This window comes from Pollicipes pollicipes, unplaced genomic scaffold (assembly GCF_011947565.3).
Source record: "Pollicipes pollicipes isolate AB1234 unplaced genomic scaffold, Ppol_2.1 Scaffold_6686;HRSCAF=7923_pilon_pilon_pilon, whole genome shotgun sequence".
In the NCBI taxonomy this organism is placed as follows: domain Eukaryota; kingdom Metazoa; phylum Arthropoda; class Thecostraca; order Pollicipedomorpha; family Pollicipedidae; genus Pollicipes; species Pollicipes pollicipes.
Genome location: NW_023596921.1, coordinates 28,529,102 through 28,547,835, shown reverse-complemented (window position 1 = coordinate 28,547,835; position 18,734 = coordinate 28,529,102). Strand labels below are relative to the sequence as shown.

General features: G+C 46.5%; 1 protein-coding gene across 1 annotated transcript in view; it reads left to right on the top strand.

Annotated features, from left to right (window-relative positions):
* The first annotated feature begins 5,609 nt into the window (after positions 1-5,609).
* The window catches only part of LOC119108152 (LIM domain only protein 3), a 63,770-nt gene continuing 50,645 nt past the window's right edge, over positions 5,610-18,734 (top strand). The window contains exon 1 of the mRNA XM_037231731.1: positions 5,610-5,642. The gene's annotated coding sequence lies outside the window, so the exon portion shown is untranslated. The remainder of the gene's footprint in view (positions 5,643-18,734) is intronic.

Sequence of the window (18,734 nt, the reverse complement as noted above, 5' to 3'; positions counted from 1 at the left end):
ACCAAATATTTTGGGGGACTGGAGCCGCTGACTGAAAAGGAAACTGCACCCATGCCAAATGCCAGTCAATGTTGGGCGTGTCTTTGTAGTTAGTGATGTCAAGTGCGACCCAGCACACGCATGATGAAGATGCTTTTATGTTTCTGGTGCTGGTACAATTGCAGAGATATGTCTAACGCATGCCATTTGGGGCACAGACGAAGATTGGGACAGGATGTGCTTCACACAGGCAACCCCTTATGCTGTTGGAAAATGACTAGCTGCAACTATTAGTACTGCATGATGCATGGATAAGTTACCCTGTCCCTTAGCCCTGTTAGGTTCTGTGGAGCCAGTTGGCATTGCATACCCACTAGAACTGTAATTTCATTCTCATTTTCTTACCTTGAAAGATGAAATCCTGCCCTGCACACTCCAATCTCAAGTCTATCTCGGCCTGCCGGCGGATATCGAAGAAATCACACAAAATGCTTCAGTTCTGACACTTAAAGTTTGCCTCTGGATGTGCGACTTACCATGTTTAACACCTCAAACCAACTTTGTAAGGCCTCATTTTGCCAGGATCATCTACATTACAAGTGACCTACAAATTTGCAATATATTCAGGCCCAATTTTCATTATTTCTTGGCTTTTGAAGGTCAGGGGCATGGGAAGGGGGGGGGGGGTTGAGAAATTTACAGCTTAGGGCTGGTCTTCAGCCTCTCTGAAAATTTTATGCATGGACATTGGCCGGACATAAATCATCAAAACTTTATTGGAGAATCCATGTTATCCCTGCTCGTAATGTAAGTCTGCAGCACAATTTCCCCCTAGAATGACTTACAGAAGCCCGACTGTCGTTTCTTACCTGCATTTAAGTCTGCACGGGTGTAACCTAAATACTACGCATTTGGGGCCGTAACCGCACCGGCCCAAAATTGCAAACAACATAAGGTTAGGTATGACTACGACGATGCACAGAAGGATCAGGCCAACAAATGGCACAAACACTCTTACCTTTTGAGGGAACGCTTCAGTCCAGAGCTCACGCATGTGCCCAGTAATGATCCACGCATTACTATCGCCGACATCGTGCGAGATCAGATTGTATCTGCCTTTCCGGTCCTTCTGATCAGCAACACCCCCAGTGCCTCTTAACACGCGTTCGGGTGGGGAGTCAAATTGACCCCCTAAACGTTTTTCCGAAATGGTTTCCGAACGACGCGGCGTTGCCGCGCCAAATTTTGCATAGCTGTAGACAATTGAGTGGCGGATCGTTGATGAAGAACCTCAAACTTTGATTTAAATGAGACCACGTACAGGTCAATGCACCCTGTGAATTTAATGCATCCAGCTCTCTTAGTTCCTGAGATCTCAGGGGGTCATATTCACCCCCGAGCGAAGGGTGTCCAACCGGCCACCGGGGCGAGTATTAACATTGAATGTAACCGTTGCCGGCTTCTCAGTTGGTTGCACACTCACATATTTCCCTTCCATTGAGCTGACCGCTCGTTAATACGCATCACCGGTTTGAAGTAACCCGCATCTAGATCGCAGTTAGAAACGTTCTGTGCCAGTAAGGGTGATAATAATGTCTTGCGTTAGTAAAAGTCGCCCTTATTACATGTAAAACATGGTATGGGGATACGGGGTGGTGTTGGAATATTTGACCAGTCACAGCTGTTTTAACCCCGGGTAAGCTAGGAGATATACTGGCAAATGTATTGAGACTTATTTTATGGGGGAGAACGGCGTAGAAGTATTCAAAAACGATTATTAAAAAACACGCATTGCGATGCCCTGCAACACGTAAATGCCCCGGGGCATTCCCAAGGTGACGTCAACATGGGAATGCCAGGCCTAGTCCCGACTAGGCTCCGACCCCCCCTCCCCCTGCGCTCAACCAGATCAAATAAACCTGTCTGCTTATGGGCGCGTGGCAAACACATTATTGGGATGTACCAGCATGTTGGACTTGCTGCTGATGTTGATAATATGCGGGTAGGAAAAAATATGTTTAGGTGAAAATGTGGTTGAATGTTGTTATGATTTAGTCCCATGCAGAGCATCAATTGTTTGGCAGTGACAAAAAAGTTGCAGCACACGTGGCATGCAGCTAGTTTTGAACTTGGACAGAAAAGTTTTGCTCATAATGCCAAAACGCTTATAGTATGACTGGTCATATAATGATAAGGCTCACTTTTTCATTGCAAATATAACTTTCCTAATTAAGTAAGGTACGACAAAAGAAACAAGATGGAAAGGCAGCTCAGGCAGCACATGCATTTAGTAACGATTAATGGATCGCTGGCAAAGTGCAAATGTTACTGTATTAATCACTTCACGGAGCACTGTCTTGCACATATATGCATTTATGAGATATGACTCGATTATCAGTAACAGGACGGGATGCCAGTAAGTTAAATATTTCCATGAGGGAAATTTATATAAGGGAAAGTCATGACATTCGTCATAGTTATAACTGTGATATAATGTGCGGTTCAAATTATGACATTAAAACAGCCCTACTTATCATTGGTCTGGGCTCTCATACCTATCTAAAAAATTTTGCACAACTGTACAAATGGATCCTGTCTTAGAAGACTGAGAGATTGTTGGCAAACTTGAAAGTAAGCTTTAAGTACCCGAAGACCTAAAAGAACAATACGCCATAGGATCTTTTGGTAACATCAAACAAATCCAGGATTTCAGAGGATCACGCGACAAAAGCTTTAATCTAAAAATCAAAGATCCCGAGCGATTATTCGACAACAATATCGAGAAAGATTCGGAATTCCACAGGGCTCTTCAAGAATCCCAAAAAAGATCCCGGATCCCCAAATATTTCTTCGACAAAATAAAAAAACAGACCGCAGAACATTCCGGATCCAGATCTTAGGAATCCGATACAGGGATGTTCTCGCTAGGCGTTGGCATGTGTCTGGTTAAAGTCATGGAGGCTTTGTTTTTATTATCACTAACGTCACCTGAAACCAGAAAAGCATAATCGTCTCGAGCCCGCCAAGTGGGGATGCATCACATCCAACTCTGCTCCGACCATGGGTTTATCAACCGTCCAGTAATGCAGCAGGCCCTGGTATGGCTTCAGGTCATTCCTAGGGGCATCAATAGATACCGGTGTAGAAACTTACGGGAGCACAACGTCCACTGACGCCCCTAGGGAAGATCTGACGTTGTACCAGAACCTGCTGCATTGCTGGACGGTAAACAAGTCCGTGTGGTCGGAGCAGTGTTGGCTTGGCAGTGCTGGCCGCACTTAACCTAATTGGGACCCGACGCGATCTTGCTCCATCTGGTTTCGGGTGATAATGAAAAGGATAATCATTTTTCCATCCTATTCATTATCGTCAGCGACAATGAAAAGGCAGCCATGTCTTGGCCGCTGCTGCCTGTTTCGGTGCCTAATGATCTTGAGGATGCTGTTCCGTCCGTCAACTGGGACACATACTTGTCGGGTGCAGCAGATGAGTCCTCTTGGCTGGTATTCCAGCTTCTTCAGATCGAGGCTAGCCGATGGCTAAGGCAACGAATCGATGGATGGAAAGCCGACGACGGCGGCCCGTTTTATAGTTATTTTGAGCTGTGTGAAGAAGTTACCAATGCTGTTGCAGAGAAGGGTGGGTCAATGATGGCGATCTCAGCAGGCATTGAAGCCGGTGACAAGGACCAGGAGCAGCGGATTCTGCAGAGAGTGGAGGCCCTCTGGCAGGAGAGCAGTAATCTGATAAACGTGCATCGTACACACTTCGATGTGTTCATCTAGATGTGGTCAGATGGGCTAAACAGCGGCGAAGTAAGCTCACTTTGCATAGATATGCATGCAACTGAACCATTTTCAGCGATTATGAGTTTGACACACACAGGTGATACATTTTGTATTGGTGCGGGTTATGTTAAAGGGGTGTTCCTCATGTCTATGTGGGTTTTGAGCTGAAATAGCCATCTTGAAGATCATGCAATCAGTTCGTCTCACAATCACAATCACAAATCACAATCATTCGGTCCGTGAGGATGGGAAAACCTTTTTGGAGGAAAATGTTTCAATGACACCTTGTCATTAGTGATGTCATAATAACGTCATTCAAGTCCTCCCACACCACAATTCATACGGCGATCAAGGCAAATAAGTGTAATAATAGTCGATTCGTTCACATCTGGCTTTCGTGAGCACAATTTCCAGGTATACGGCCGTCAGTTGGCTCTCAATCAATGTTGTGTTAGGTACGATAATGTAATCAAACAATGACGCATCGAAGAGCGTATTTACTAGACAGGTAAATTGTATTGTCTAAAGCAGTCTTTTCTACTTAGAAGTATACCAATAGTCATAAGCTGAGCCTGCCTCATCATATCTGATGCTTGCAACAATATCTCAAAATGTGGAACATGCTGTGTAAGCTATTGCATTTAATGTGACGTCTACAACTCCAACCGGCGTAAGCTTCAGTCTATAACTATGTCCGAGTTATGCTGTTACCGACCTGTCACGCACCACAACTTGTGTGAAATGGTTTTAGCGCTCATATCATTTTAGCTTACCTATGTGTTGACAATCTGATGATAACTTTCGTGGTGAGGTTCAAACGAAAGTCGCCCGTTATTTGGGAGTATGGCATGCAGGTTTGCCTGCGAAAGGCAGTGTAAGTGGACGGCGGCTGTGGGCAGATCTAGCTTCCAGCCACCTGGATCGACACGGTGACCAGGACACCATCCAGGACAGGACACCATCCGATGACAGGTCCGGTGGTCAGGACACCATCCGATGACAGGTCCGGTGGTCAGGATACCATCCGATCCACATTTTTACTTTCCTTCCCAATGCATGATCCGACCAGTGAATGAAACAGGTTCCTGTCATACTGCAGAATATTTGACATGAAAGGAGTTGTGTATGCGTGCAAAGTACGATGCGAGGAAATCCTATGCGAAGAAATGTGGTTGGAGGAATTGTGTTTGCGTAGCATTGACACACGAATAATTGTTAACGCAAAGAATGCAGTTCAAAGTATGGTATACATGAGGGCATACGATACGAACATTGCGTATACATGAGTGTGGCTCGAGATTTTCGTGTCCGAAAAACGTGATAGGAAGTAGTGATACGGGAAATAACATGCACCAACGACTGCGATACTGAGAATTGCGCAAGTGAAGTTTTGTGCCTATGTAGAAAGGCATACGTGGATTTCGTGAACAAGAAACGTAGGTACGCATATTCGAACGTGGGTACGGAGATAAGGATGGCAATTTTCGGTGCATGAACTCGTGCGTAGAGATTGCAGCAGGAGGTTTGCGTGCAAAGAAATGAACCGCAAAATTTTGTGTGGCTAGGTTTAGGACTACACCAGATAACGTGCACGCCCGCTCTCGCCATTTCCCAGCGATTACCATGAGGATCCGCCGAACGCAGACATGAGCGCGCACGTCCGGCCGCGCTGCCTGACTCCGCCTCAACCCGCCAGGCCCCGCCCCCGACGCGGCCGATTGGTCGGCTGCCGGATCTGTCCGGCCCTGGCCACTGCGAGCCCGCCGGCACTCCGCGTAGACGACCGGCGGCGACGGCAGCGGCGCGCCGCCCGGTCACGTGGTGTGCGCCCGCGGGCGGTGTTCAGCGGCCGAGGCCGGCCGACGGCCAGCACAGGTGGGTCCGGCTCGTCGGCGACAGCTGCGCTGTAGAGTGTCTGGGGTGCGCTGCCCCCCTCCTGATCGCAGACACCGGCCGATCCAAGGCGAGGCCACATACCCCCCCCCCCCCCGGCCAAAGGTGAGTTGTGATGAGGCCACATACTCCCCAGGCCCCCCGTCCCATGAAGGTGACGTGAGGTGAGGACACATACCCCTCTCCGTCCCAAGAAGGCGAGCAACCAGAACTGCTGGGATAACTGGCACCGTTTGCGGAATGCACCCACCCCTTGCGCTGTGCTTTATCTGCTCTCGAGCTCATGAACGACGAGCTAATTTGCTGCATGCATGTTAGGCTGAAATTATGCCTCCCACTGGGTGAAAGGAACCAAGGGGTTTCGTATAGAACTTCGTTGGAATGTACTTGTCCCCTTGTTCCAAAACTGGAGCACAGACGAATTGTTCCAAAACTAGGGCGCAGATAGAATCTTCTTTTGACCCCAAGGCAAAAGACCAATGCAGGAGCGCACGAAGGTTTTCGTAACCGGACTGGTATGTACAATCTATTCTTGGCTGAGAACCCAGTTAAGCGCCCCACAGGCTGCAGAAATTACAAGGTTTGCAGGGTGTCGTCGGTGGATGGGTGGAACCCCAAGTGCATTTTGGTGACATACAAATTTAAATTACGCCATAGTTGTTCTCATTTGTAGCTGAAACTGGCGCCACGGCGTTCAAGGTTTACTTTGGTGCAAAAGACTTTTCTTTGTCCAGGTACTCTGATCACTGTTCTCTAAGCAATATCACTGGTACTACCCAAACAATGGGTTGCGTTATATGACACCGACATAATATTTTATACACGCATTACATACGGGTTTAAAATCGGAAAGAAATGTCAAAATACACATTGCACTAACTCAGTACTCGTAAGTTAATGCCGGGTCAGCAACGGAGCATAGCGGGCCCTTTGCGGGCCGCACCACCAGCTGGCCGGGTCGGGCCGGGCTGTGGAGTGATGTTTTGGACAAAAATGTGTGTCTAGCACGGGTCATCGAATTGGTTAAAGCTTCGCTTCGAAGTGATCGGGCGCAATATCAAACGGCTTTGAAGTGGGCGTGTAGAACGTTGCGGCATTTTTGTGCTGATTCCGATGGTATGTTGTTTTTGTCAGCGCATCGCTCATCACCTCACGCTATCCCTGCGGAATGTTGTCATTGGCACTGACACTATATCAGCATTTCATTTTCACTACAGATTAAAGGTAACGAGTGTTGAAGCTTTATCGGAGACTAGATGGGCGGATGGTTCGCACGACGGCATTCATGTTGGAAACGTGACAATGATATGATAACCGTCAAATACTTTGTTCACACAGTCGTAGAAAGTGCAGACATTGCACTCCTGTCTGATCACATCACAACGTGTCATGTCAAGGAGCGTAGGGTTCGCTCCGCATCGTCCGGGACATGCCCTGCCATGCCCATGCGATGTCCCTCACAGTTCTCACAGTTCTCTCAATGTCTCTCACAGTTCTCATGCTGCGTGGATGCAGGAGTCACTGGCTACTTCCGAACAGGTGTGGGGTACGAACGTCTGCGATCCGTAATTTTACGTGAGAAGAATGCAAACTACACTGCAACTTAAGTACTCAACTACCTTGAAGCCAAAGCGAAGATCGGCATATCTCCTTTTTAGTCGAACTTTATTCAACTAATTAATTGTCACGTACAACGTAAAAGGTACAACATCCCTACCTGCAGCCCCTTATCTTCCCTTTCTGTTGGCATAGGTTTATTTTTCAAGTGTTATTCCCGTGGCGCGAAAGAGACAAAATTATTTCCGCAACCTTGATTCGTTCCGGCGCGCGTCGCTTGGCCTTTCTCAGTTCACCTGACTGATGTGCCGTTGGATACTGGTGTCGAACGTGTGTGATTTTTATGTGTTAAAACTGCATTGTGTTAAGCGTGTTAAGCACGATGCCGTTTTTGTGTGCAGCAATGATGTGTAAACCTGTGAGTAGTGTAAAAGCAGCAGTATATCTTTCTCGTGATTCTAGGGTAAGGTTGCATTAGGTCGCTAGCTGCAAAAAAGCTAATACGTTCTTTCACTGCCATCACTGCTTGGATTTGTAGCATCCATTTTCTCAGAAACTTCTTAGGTCTCAGAAACTTCTTCTCTCAAAAAATCCTGCAATGGCTGTCTTGTCTGGGCGGCATGGCTAACGAATGTTGCAGCCGCAAGCTGTTTTCTTTCTGGCTGTGTCTGTCATATTTGGCGTTCGAAAAATTTGTGCATTTACTTATGATGGCACTAATCCTTTTTTAGTTAATCACGACGTTACCTATACGCGATGTTCCCACTATAACCGTCTATAAACTTATTCGTACAGCAATACTGTCAAACTCTTGTTTGGCTTGTTTTGCTTTTGGTCCTATGAAGCACAAAAGCAAGAAAACCAGTTTTGTAAAATTTCGGAATGTCATTAATGACAGTTAGCAAATCTTACAATGCTGCTGCATGTTTTGCAATGCTGGGAATAGTTATGGGCAGGTTTGGATGGCAATCCTATTCGGGTAACAAATCATGGTTGCTAAGAAATGGGTCCCATATCACATTAATTTTTCATATAAACATCATCTTTCTTAGGTGTACAGATGCAGAGTGGTAATATTATATCCTGGAAGATATCTCATTTCCATGTAAGTAATCAAATATTGATTTTTTCCTGTTGCGCCGTAATGTGTTCAAGTCCAGTTTCATTAAATTGCTGTATGGGCCCCAGCCATGTAAATTGTACCATAAAAGCCAAATTTTCGTCCCTGAAAGTTGATGAGAACTTTAACACTCATCTCGTTTGCTGCGATCTGTCAGAGACTGTGATGGAATGCTCGGAAACAGGCGTCTAAAGGGTAGGCGTGGAAAGTGAGAAGCTTGCCGTCCGTACAGTGAGGAGAAGGCCCAAGAGCACTGCCTTGCTATGCAGAGATGTTGAGACAGGCAGCTGTGTCAGCATGCCGCAAACCACTAACGGTGTAAACTATGACTACTGTTTATACTAGGGCTGCTGTGATCATTTTTTGCGTCCAATTGCTTGTAGTGTTTAGAACAAGGGCATTGTATGGCCGCGCTAGGCATTGATGAAATCTTACTTGCGTTTTAGCTATGCGTGGATAAAGGTGCTCTGTGAATAAGGCATATTTTAGTGTTATGAAAACGTTTGCTTTCCTCTCTATCGCGGGCAACATGAAACCTCTAGCCCATTGACAATTTTCAAGTTTACATTTCAAACAGGAAATGGCCGGAGCGGCGACTATTTACACAGCGAGTTCAAGGTCGTCAATTTCCTGCTGCTATCCATGGTTTTTTAATGGATTTCAGCGAAAAAAGTAGTTTGAGGCAAACAACAGATTTTGATCTTCTCGGGCACCAAGATGAACCGACATAAGATTAGAAGTGATAGCTTTGGATTGCCATGGGATAAGTAGTCTGGACACATGTTCGGTATTGCTAACTTACTTTATGTCACGCTGACCTAGTACGACATTATCTTGACCTCTCATCTAAATATTGACTACGCACGGTCTAAGAACCAAGTAGCTGACATTTCAGATACATTACGCGGGCAAAATAGATGTAAAAATATAATTTGAGGCATTGATCTCGTGAATGAACCAATTGCCAGGCTGCCCTATGGCATGACCTTGTCCTGACCCATCATGGCATCAACGTGTTGGTGATACGGCATTCTCACTCATCCTGATAGCGTATTCCTTTTAAAAGATTTTTAAGAGGTGAAATGCGCTTCAGTTGGCCCAACCTCTGTAAACACTAATGTAAAAGGGATCTTCAGTCCTCCGACCTGACCATGACCTTTCTTGTCACTAGGAGATTTCAGTTTAGGCAATTAGTTCCCGAGAAAGCTTGGTGATACTTTGGTTTACGGGCCTTCCAACCAAAGGCACTAGGCTGATACGCCAGACAATTGCGGAAAATGGAGGATATTATAGAGCTGATATTAAGCCTGTTTGAAGAAGTCATGGTCTTGCTATACGCGAAACAAACATATTTAAAAGGCTTGGGAACTGAAATTGTTTTAACAGACCTAACGAAATGCGGCAAGCATGCATCGGCGTTCACCATTATGGGCCGAGTACACTTGTAACGCCATCAATAGTAGTAGCGGAATTCGACTGGACGGTTATGCGTCTAGTTCTGGGGCCCTGCCCACCTTGATATCAATGGGAGTATACCACCTTTGGGACGTATTTCAAAAATAGTGTCTTGTGAGACCTCAGGACCATTTACGTTACGTGTACGTGCATTTACTGGCTAGTGCAAATGCAGCAAGGTCGAGACATGATGGATGCGTCAATTTTAATTGTTCTCGACTCCAATTTACGTTTCTAACACTTCGCAACAGTATCACACTTCTTCCCTGCAATTGTCGCGATCCCCGTTGTCATGACAACCATGGCAACCCTACTGGTGCGAATAAAATAACGTCTGTGATTGACCCAGTGGGCGGCAAAGGCCTGTCACCGAGAGGAGCATTGGCTGAAGTGTGAACCAGCACGTCACTATGGACCATGTTATGCTTCCATCCCCAAAGCCGAAATGCGCCTCGAAAAGTCACTGTGGTGACGCATAGGGGAGAAATCAAAGCCGTAGGATAACATTTCGTTGAATTCGCGGGATAATAGCTACATATTCGCTTATCGTTTTGTCTATGCGATCTTTTTGTTTTGCTTTGCCTTGTCCAAGTGTTTTAAGCCCTTGTAGCATTTATTACATAAACATTTTGACAAGTTAGTGTGTTGCCAGCATGACTGAACACTCACGTCTAAAAAAGTGGGTCGAATAAAATGTATTACTTTCATAGTGGTCAGCGGGAAGTCTAATAGCATTTCCCGCACGAGACCTGAAATAGCAAATCATGAGTTTTTCAAAAGAAGTTTGAAACATTTTTGATCAAATTTAACTCTGATATTACCGCTCAAATTGTACTCGTCTGATCTAAAAATATATGAGAAGCACAAAAAGGTGACCTTCTCCTTTTTAGACATCCTTTAATTAAAAACGTTGGCTTCAACGTGGGATGCATTTAATAACGTGCGTCATTAAGAGACTTTCACTCGAGGAACGAAAATGCTGTATCATCTTTTCGCGGGGGCACGTGTGAAATTAGTCATGATGGCACAAACTTCCATGAAAAACCAGTTTGGAGCGATCCCGGGCGATATGAAGTTTTCCGCTTCACTTCACATAGCGACATAGGGGTTTAATTTGGAATAAAAACGCATTCTGCCCTTCCGTGTCAGCCAACGCCCCGGTCCAGTCGGTCCAAGGTTCAGGGGCGCCAGGACCAGCGTCAGCACCGTGGACAGCTGTGATAGCAATTGTCTACAGTTTGTGCACTTGAAGTACGCTGCTCTCCCTGCCAGTTTATGAGTGCACGAGTGGGAGGAAAGGGGAGGAGATAACAAGAATCATCGAAACAAACGTCGGCAAAATGCATGGCGCAAACGCATGACTCTTCACTGGAATGTGGAAGGATCGACCTGACTCAAAAATAACAACTCGAATCAGGAACTAAAAACGTGTATTCTACGGCCAAATTTAAAAGAACAGAACCCCTTTTGGGAAATTTGAGGGATATCCCATTACCCCGTCCCCCTTCCCCAACGGTTACGCCCATGCTGGCATGTCATCCAACCAGCTGAGCACAACTTTGAGAAGACAAGTGGCGAAAAGTAGGTGAAAATAAAAACTGCGCAAGAATAAACAAGTGCGAATTGTACTCTGTATGAAACCGATATTTTGCAGTCTGTCATTATCTCTAAAAACGTGATGGTTATGCATGAAATGGATCACCCTTTGCATCCCATCAACTAGCTTCCTGGTGGGATGGCCAGCCCCGTTGGTCGAAGAATCGCTGGTCCATGTAATACGGGCGAGTCCGTGGTGTCCCCCAGCGCGCTTGCCGGATATTGTAGGAGATAACGGCCAGGAGTTCGACGAATTCATCGACACACATCCGGAAGTAGTACTGGTATACGGCATGTCTGTAGACTCCCGCATTTCCCGCACGAGTGTGTAGTACTCGCCGCTCTGGTCTCGACACAGCAGAATTGGACGCACCCAGCAGGCTCACTGAGCGTGCCGCTCACGCTGCCGCCACCGCCACAGAGGCAACAGTCGCAAGAGATGGGGACGATAGGGATCCATGACAAGTAACCATTCTTGAGCTGCTATGGACTGGATAACGCGTCAAACTTTGTGTCAAAGTTTCTCGGGTAGCTCTGCATTCAGATGCTGACAAACATGATCGAAAAAGCGCAAAAACGCGCATCCACAAAACGAAATCATAAAAACTTGGGCCATGAAAGCACCCGTTAGCAGCATCAAAAGCCAACGAACGACAAAAAAAGATATGGTTCTTAGGAGAAGACGAAGACTGGGAGATGACTACAAGGTATGGCGGCCTTCTTAGCAATCGACTAAAATGATATTTAGGTCGGCCCAATACTTGAAATACCTAAGGGCTTCCTAACCGACAAAGGAATTTCTCAGGACCGCCAGCTGAAACCGGGCACATGCAGCGTTCTTCAAGACGATACGCTCTTTAAAACGTTTTTCAAGACGATGCGCTACTGAACGATTCAACAAACTGCCTTGCATTTGGTATGTGTTTTTGAACTGATATAGCCATTTATCAGATCCTTCCGTGCAGTACACAGTTATACGCTATAAAACGCTTTAAATCGTCTCGTTTCTGTAGACGCACGCATACTTGTACGACTAATTTGCACTGCTTGTTTTGGAGTCGCCTAGAGATATATGACGTCATAGAGATGTAACACGAATTCTGACCCCTCAGTGGTCAGACCGTCCTCAAGACCGAGACAAATCTGACCATTGACTTAATTTTGGCTAGAGTATGTCAGCACAAATCGCCGGAAAAATATTTGCAAGAAAACTGCGAGGAATGCCCAAACTACACGCACGTGACGATCGTCGGGTTATCACGTGCGCATTAATTCACAAGCCACCTACAATAAGTCAGCCCATTCGCTACAGTGACAGTCCTGACATGGCCGATCTGGCGGCCACTTCGAGATCATAAACAGACATCTCGTGACTCTACCAAACAATGGCGTATTGAGGAGCATGTTTGCCAACTAGTGAAATTGTGCTATCCAGAACAAACGTTCGCTTTTAAAAGCATATGAATACTTACAGATAAGCTTTACCGTCATCGTAAACGCCAGGTGATGCCCCAATATATTGAAATGTGGAACATTTCTTTCAAAAAGAGTGTTCCACACCGGGAGCGGAACTAACCTGGTTTTTTTTGGGGGGGGGGGGGGGGCAACCGTTCGTCGCCAGCTGGCTGGTGTGGGATCCGAGGTCCAGTGCATGGTGCCTCTCGCGAGTACCTAGTAGGGACATCATTCAAAGCTGAAAAAGCATCGAAATGCTTTCAAATCTTAAACAGAAGTTAAAACAAAACGGTTAAAGCAGTTAAAGTTAAGACAGGCGGCAAGTAGACAAATTTTTATGAAGTTCTAGGAATGTTTTGTAGGGCCAAAACATACTCTCAGAGGTTTTTTGGGGGGGGGCATGGCCCCGGGCCCCCCCCCCCCCCAGGATCCGCCTACGTTCCACACCTTCAAGCATTGAACCAAGTAAAACGAGCAGTAGCAAATATTCTTCGAGCAAATAAGTGTTCGAGTCAAGCAGGGCAAATTTCAACATTACGTAGAAAACGTTGGCAGCCAGCCGCCGGGAGGTGTCATATCAAGGACGTCGCCTGCAAGAGCACGTGAAATCACGTCCACTCCTGGGTAGGAGCAAAGCATGTCGCGTGTACATGAAAAGCATCAGTACTACTGACGTTTGCGTTTCACCAACGTCCAGCTTTTTCAAAACCACGTCATTGCCGGTGAGCCTGATGTATCAGCACCGACATGTGAAGGAAAATCGTTCTTACTCACAACTAATTGCTTTTACCACTTTGTGATGACTGTTGAAAGGTGAAGCCGAATAAGACTGCAGTAAAAAGTGTTCACAACCAAGCCGATTATGACCGTCCAACAACTTACCGCCATTTGCGTAATGGCGTTGCACTTGGTAAGATTAAACGCAAACAAACTACTGAAATAACAATGTCCGTGTGGCAGGCATTGCTAACGGCTGCACTGTTTGCGATGTTTCGCCATCTGCTATTAGACGACACACAGCTACTGTCCATTCCTTTATTAAACGATACATTCATTCCATCGTAACAACCCAAACACTCACCTTGTTGGGAGTCATTCCGTGGTGAACCATGATACCGTTCAGGTGTGTAACAAGAAAACCCAGTTTCAACAAGCAGACCCCAATTTGAGACACAAATACCCTCGAGGCCTTCAGTGAAGTTACCTCGGGGAATGTTCGGGCGTGCCGTCATCACGTACGCTTTTTAAGGAAGTCGTTCTTTATGTCCAGGGAGCCGAGGGCTCAAAGTGCGTTTGCTCACTTCGCGCAACTTGCACATCTCTTTAGTGAATTGTATGGTACTGCTCCGCTGAACGAACCCTTTGCTACGGTCCAAAATTGGCTTTTACTCCTTTTGGTTTGTAACGGTCGTCCTAATATTGATCTACTTGAATAAATTTGTCGGACATTTCTCGAGGTCAACATAATATTCAGTGTTTTTGACGTCACTTTCATTAATAAATGCGGATTAATGCCTGTTTTAGTTCTTCTGGATTAGGCGGTTTCGAGCAGGTGATTTGGCGTAGTAATGTTTGATAGAACTTAAAAGGTTGGACTTTGAGCTGCCATATTTTACATTTTATAAACTCGATCGACCCCTGTGCACAAATTTGAGAATCTGCATCTGTCCCGGAGGGGACTGCTCTCGAAAAACGCGCAGACTCGCAATAAGTGTTTTACTTTTCATGTACACACTGATTATTTACACCATTATCAATTTAACAACAATATGCTCGTACTAGGAGTGCGCTAGCGTAGAACCACCATTATCAAACAACTCAGCAGAAAGGAAGACAGGCCAACCCAGTACCGTACCACAATTCGAGAGCATTGGTAAAGGGCATCTTTCGGGAGGCACGCTGACCCCGACTCTTGCCCAGATCCCGTCAATATTTGCTTCATATTACGAACGCTCGCCAGAAACGTACACAAACGCAGCGAAAGCCTCATGTTTGTATCTAAAAATCTGATCTTTGGTTCCCCCCCCCCCAGTGAACCATTTTGCCGCTGCTCAGTGGATCAACAAATGCCATGTTGGTGCAGACTTGGCGTAAACGCACAGTAAAAGAGACATCTAATGCCTACAAATACTTAACGTTTTTGCACCACAGAAGTCCAGGTAAACGATGCTAACAAACCAGATGGAGTAGTTCTATGAAATAACGTTGGACTGACATCCAACAAGGTTATCGCACCTGGTTTTGTACAAGGATTGTATAAAATTGGTAGCAAATTGTCAATAGTGTTTGCTTTTAAGCGGTGATTTTGTTGGGTTTACACATGAGCGCGAAGAGCCCTGCCAATCAATAAGGTAAATTCCCCTGTAAGGTTTTTTCCAGAATGACTTGATTGTCGCGGTGTGGCGACGCCAAATCTTGGATAGCGCCGTGGGAAGCTAAAAAGCTGATATTGTGCAAAAATATAATATATACCTGTCAAGGTCACTGGCCTGTAGCAGGTCATAGTCAGCAAAGGCAATCCTTCGGGAATTTTTCAGCTGATGCCACAAAGGAGTGCTAAAATTTACGCAACCAGTTAGCAATCATCAAAATCACTGCACATAGCTTGGAATTATCGCGTCTCACGAAATTTAAGGCTGGTCAGAACGGTTTCCTCATGTGAACTAGCATCTTCGAAAAACGGGCACCATTTCAATGGTACTGAACGGCCGAGGTTAGCATGTACAACCCCAATATCAACACGACACGTCATCTGGTTATGTAGTTGACCTAACACGCAGAACAGTGCAAATGCTGCGCGAAAATGTGACAATTTTGACTCATTGACAGCAAGCGTGGTAATTACGGCATAGTTGTGTTTGTGACACGCGGTGTTTGACATGCGCAGTGTATGCCTGAACGGTTTGTTGTCAGGTAGGTTTCGACGTCGATTTGTCGCTCAGGTGCGTCGCTACATGCGAATCAGTGTCGAACTTGGCCTGACTCTCACTTGAACTTGAACTGCTGCTGCTCTACAGAGAAATAGAATGCAAAACACTAATCTTCATCCCTCCTTTGACCTGGAATGGTCCAGGAGGTGGGAATGGGCCTTGTGCTCACCCCACCCCCTCCTTCCAATACTCCGTTAAGCCCCAGGAAGTACTGGCACAGCTGGATGGAGTAGGTTATCCTGGTTATCTTTTTCCAGCTAGGATCAGCCGCCAGAAACAAACGCCTAATGAAAAAAACCAGCAAAATCTCAATGGAGCAAAGGTGCAACTTGCATTTTTAATGGAAGAGCAAGTGTGGCAAAAACTATATGCTGCACGTTAAGCGTTCGTAGGGTTGTTGATGGCGGCAGCATTGGAAATGCATAACGAAGTGATATCTTAAATCATCTATGGGTTTCCAATACATTAATGCGTCCTCGCCATGCCATCCAAAACATGTAAATCCTGTTTGCTGGAATATTCAGTCATTAAACCTCGTAAAATTGCAAGTCATTTTACGTACATGTTTCCTCCATGTTGCCTCCTGACACACGTAATGAGCTTTGGATTTCCAATTACACAATGTCCCATGCGGCATGTACACATGATTGATATCCAATAACGAGTCATTTGCCGCTAAAAATTGGGAACATCCTCTTAAATGTCGACACCCTTTTCACTAATTTGAAAATGAAGTGGCGGATATCTGCGGAGAAAAAATGCCCCCTTCAGGACTTTACCGGTTTGGTCCCCATCCACCCATGGGAAGAGTTTTCTATCCACCACACATAAAAATATGGCAAAGCTATTGTGCTCCTCCGTCTGGTCATTCTCTCTCTCTCTCTATCTTGCTATAGATAGAGGGAGAGAGAGAAGAGAGAGAGAGAGCGGAGAGAGAGAGCTATGAGATAGGAGAGAGAGAGAGAGAGCGAGAGAGAGGAGCTATGCGAGAGAGCTATTTAGCTCTATCTCTCTCTCTTCTCTCTATCTCTTCTCTCTCTCTCTCTCTCTCTCTCTCTCTATCTATCTCTCTCTCTCTCTCTCTCTCCTCTCTCTCTATCTCTCTCTCTCTTCGTCTCTCTCTTCGTCTCTCTCTTCGTCTCTTTCTTCGTCTCTTTCTTCGTCTCTCTCTTCCTCCCTCCTTTCTCTTTCTCTTCCTCTTCCTCTCTCACTCTCTCTCTCTCATTTCTCACTTCCGCCCTCGATGTCGCTCTCGCTCTCTTGCTCTCTCGCTCATACGCACACACACCCACACCCCTATGCCCTCTGTCTTTATCAGGCCTCCCAAGTGTCGATCCATATCCTCCATTGACCCCCCGTCCAGCAGTCAGTGGTCGGGTCCAGCGATCCACTCTCGCTTTCTGCGCTCTGTCTTTGTCGCCCTCCACGTCCGAGCCACGTCCAGCCAGCAGTCCTGCCGGAATGATCCATTCCATCCGCCCAGCCGCGATAATCTAAATGACCTTTCTGTTGAACAAGCTTTAAATCTTCGTCTTTAAATCTGAACTGCTCTCTCCCTTATCCGAATTATCCCAGAGGCTGGAACTTTCACCAAACGAGTGTCCATTTTGCTTATTACATTTGGTTTTTGCCGCGGGGACGTGGCAGTAAATTTCTCGGGCGTTTTCGGATTAAACTCATTTCATTGTATCCATTACCGAGATTGAGTGGGGCGACTTACAGCGATAAACCAGGCCAAACGTCGCCCCGTAAATATGACACTCGCAAATGATAAAGAAGGAAGCCAGTCCAGCGTCCGCTCCCTCGAAATGTTCGTCTACCGCTGCGACATGCTCCAGACGGCGGCCTGCGCTCCGTCAGCGGCGACGGTCCGGCTACGGGGTCCGGGAGTCCTGCCGGAAACTCCGCGAGCGCCCCCGACAGCGAAGCGCCGCCTGGGGAGGCTGGACGCGGCGGAGCCCACAGGCTTACCTCAATGCCGAGTGCGCTGGCGAGCGATGCCGTGAATGCACATTGCGTCCAATGTGAATAGAAGACAGGAATTCACTTCGAGAATGACGCTTGACTGAACTAGGGGCCAAGTTGAGCTACAGATTCTCGTAGTGAAATGCTGGATGATGCGCGGATTCTTGATGAACCACTGGATACTTGTGTGGACGAGCGACTGCATACGGGATGGGTAGTTGATTGGTATATTTCCAGGCTATGGAATGTCCTGTAAAAATTTGTTCCTTTGATGCCCCTGAAATGCTTAGTCGCCACTCACCTCACTGAAAATTTGGTGTATTCTTTCTATGTTGCGGCTTTGGAGAGCAATGCGTAGTCATTGTTTCAATGCCTCAGTTCTCCAGGCGTTCACGCTGACAAGGATCATTAGGACTGTTATTGGGTTCGCGCGAAGTTGAATGCACCTCTGCGCACAGGACGCAGCCTCAGCCTCGGACTAATTAACTCCTAGTAGAGCACGCTACCATCATTATTCAGCACCTGATCAACTTTGACAAGCGGGCTGTATAGTTCCGCATGTTGTCATTGAGACCGCCTGCACAGGTCCAACTTCATTCACGGGCTCCCTCTCCCTCCCCGGCCCCGCCGCTCGAACGACACTCTCCTACACCCTCCTGTTCGGGATCGCGTCGCGTTGCGTGCCGTCGACGACGATGCCGCCGCTCGTAGTCGAATGGAAGGGAAGAGTCGAGCGTTTTTGTCCCTCAGCGACACGGCAGCTGCATAACGAATGGCCCATCGCCATTGTCAGCGAGTAATGTCATTTCCGCAAGCAGTTAGTAATCATCAACATCACTGGACATAACGTTAAATGATCGCGTCTCACGAAGTTAAAGGCGGGCAAGAATTAGTTCCGAATATGAGCTAGGCATCCCGGGAAAATGGGCGCCATTTCAACGTTACTGCAGTTAGTGTTCGGACGGGCTGAGTTGATTACATGTAAGCACGTAATAA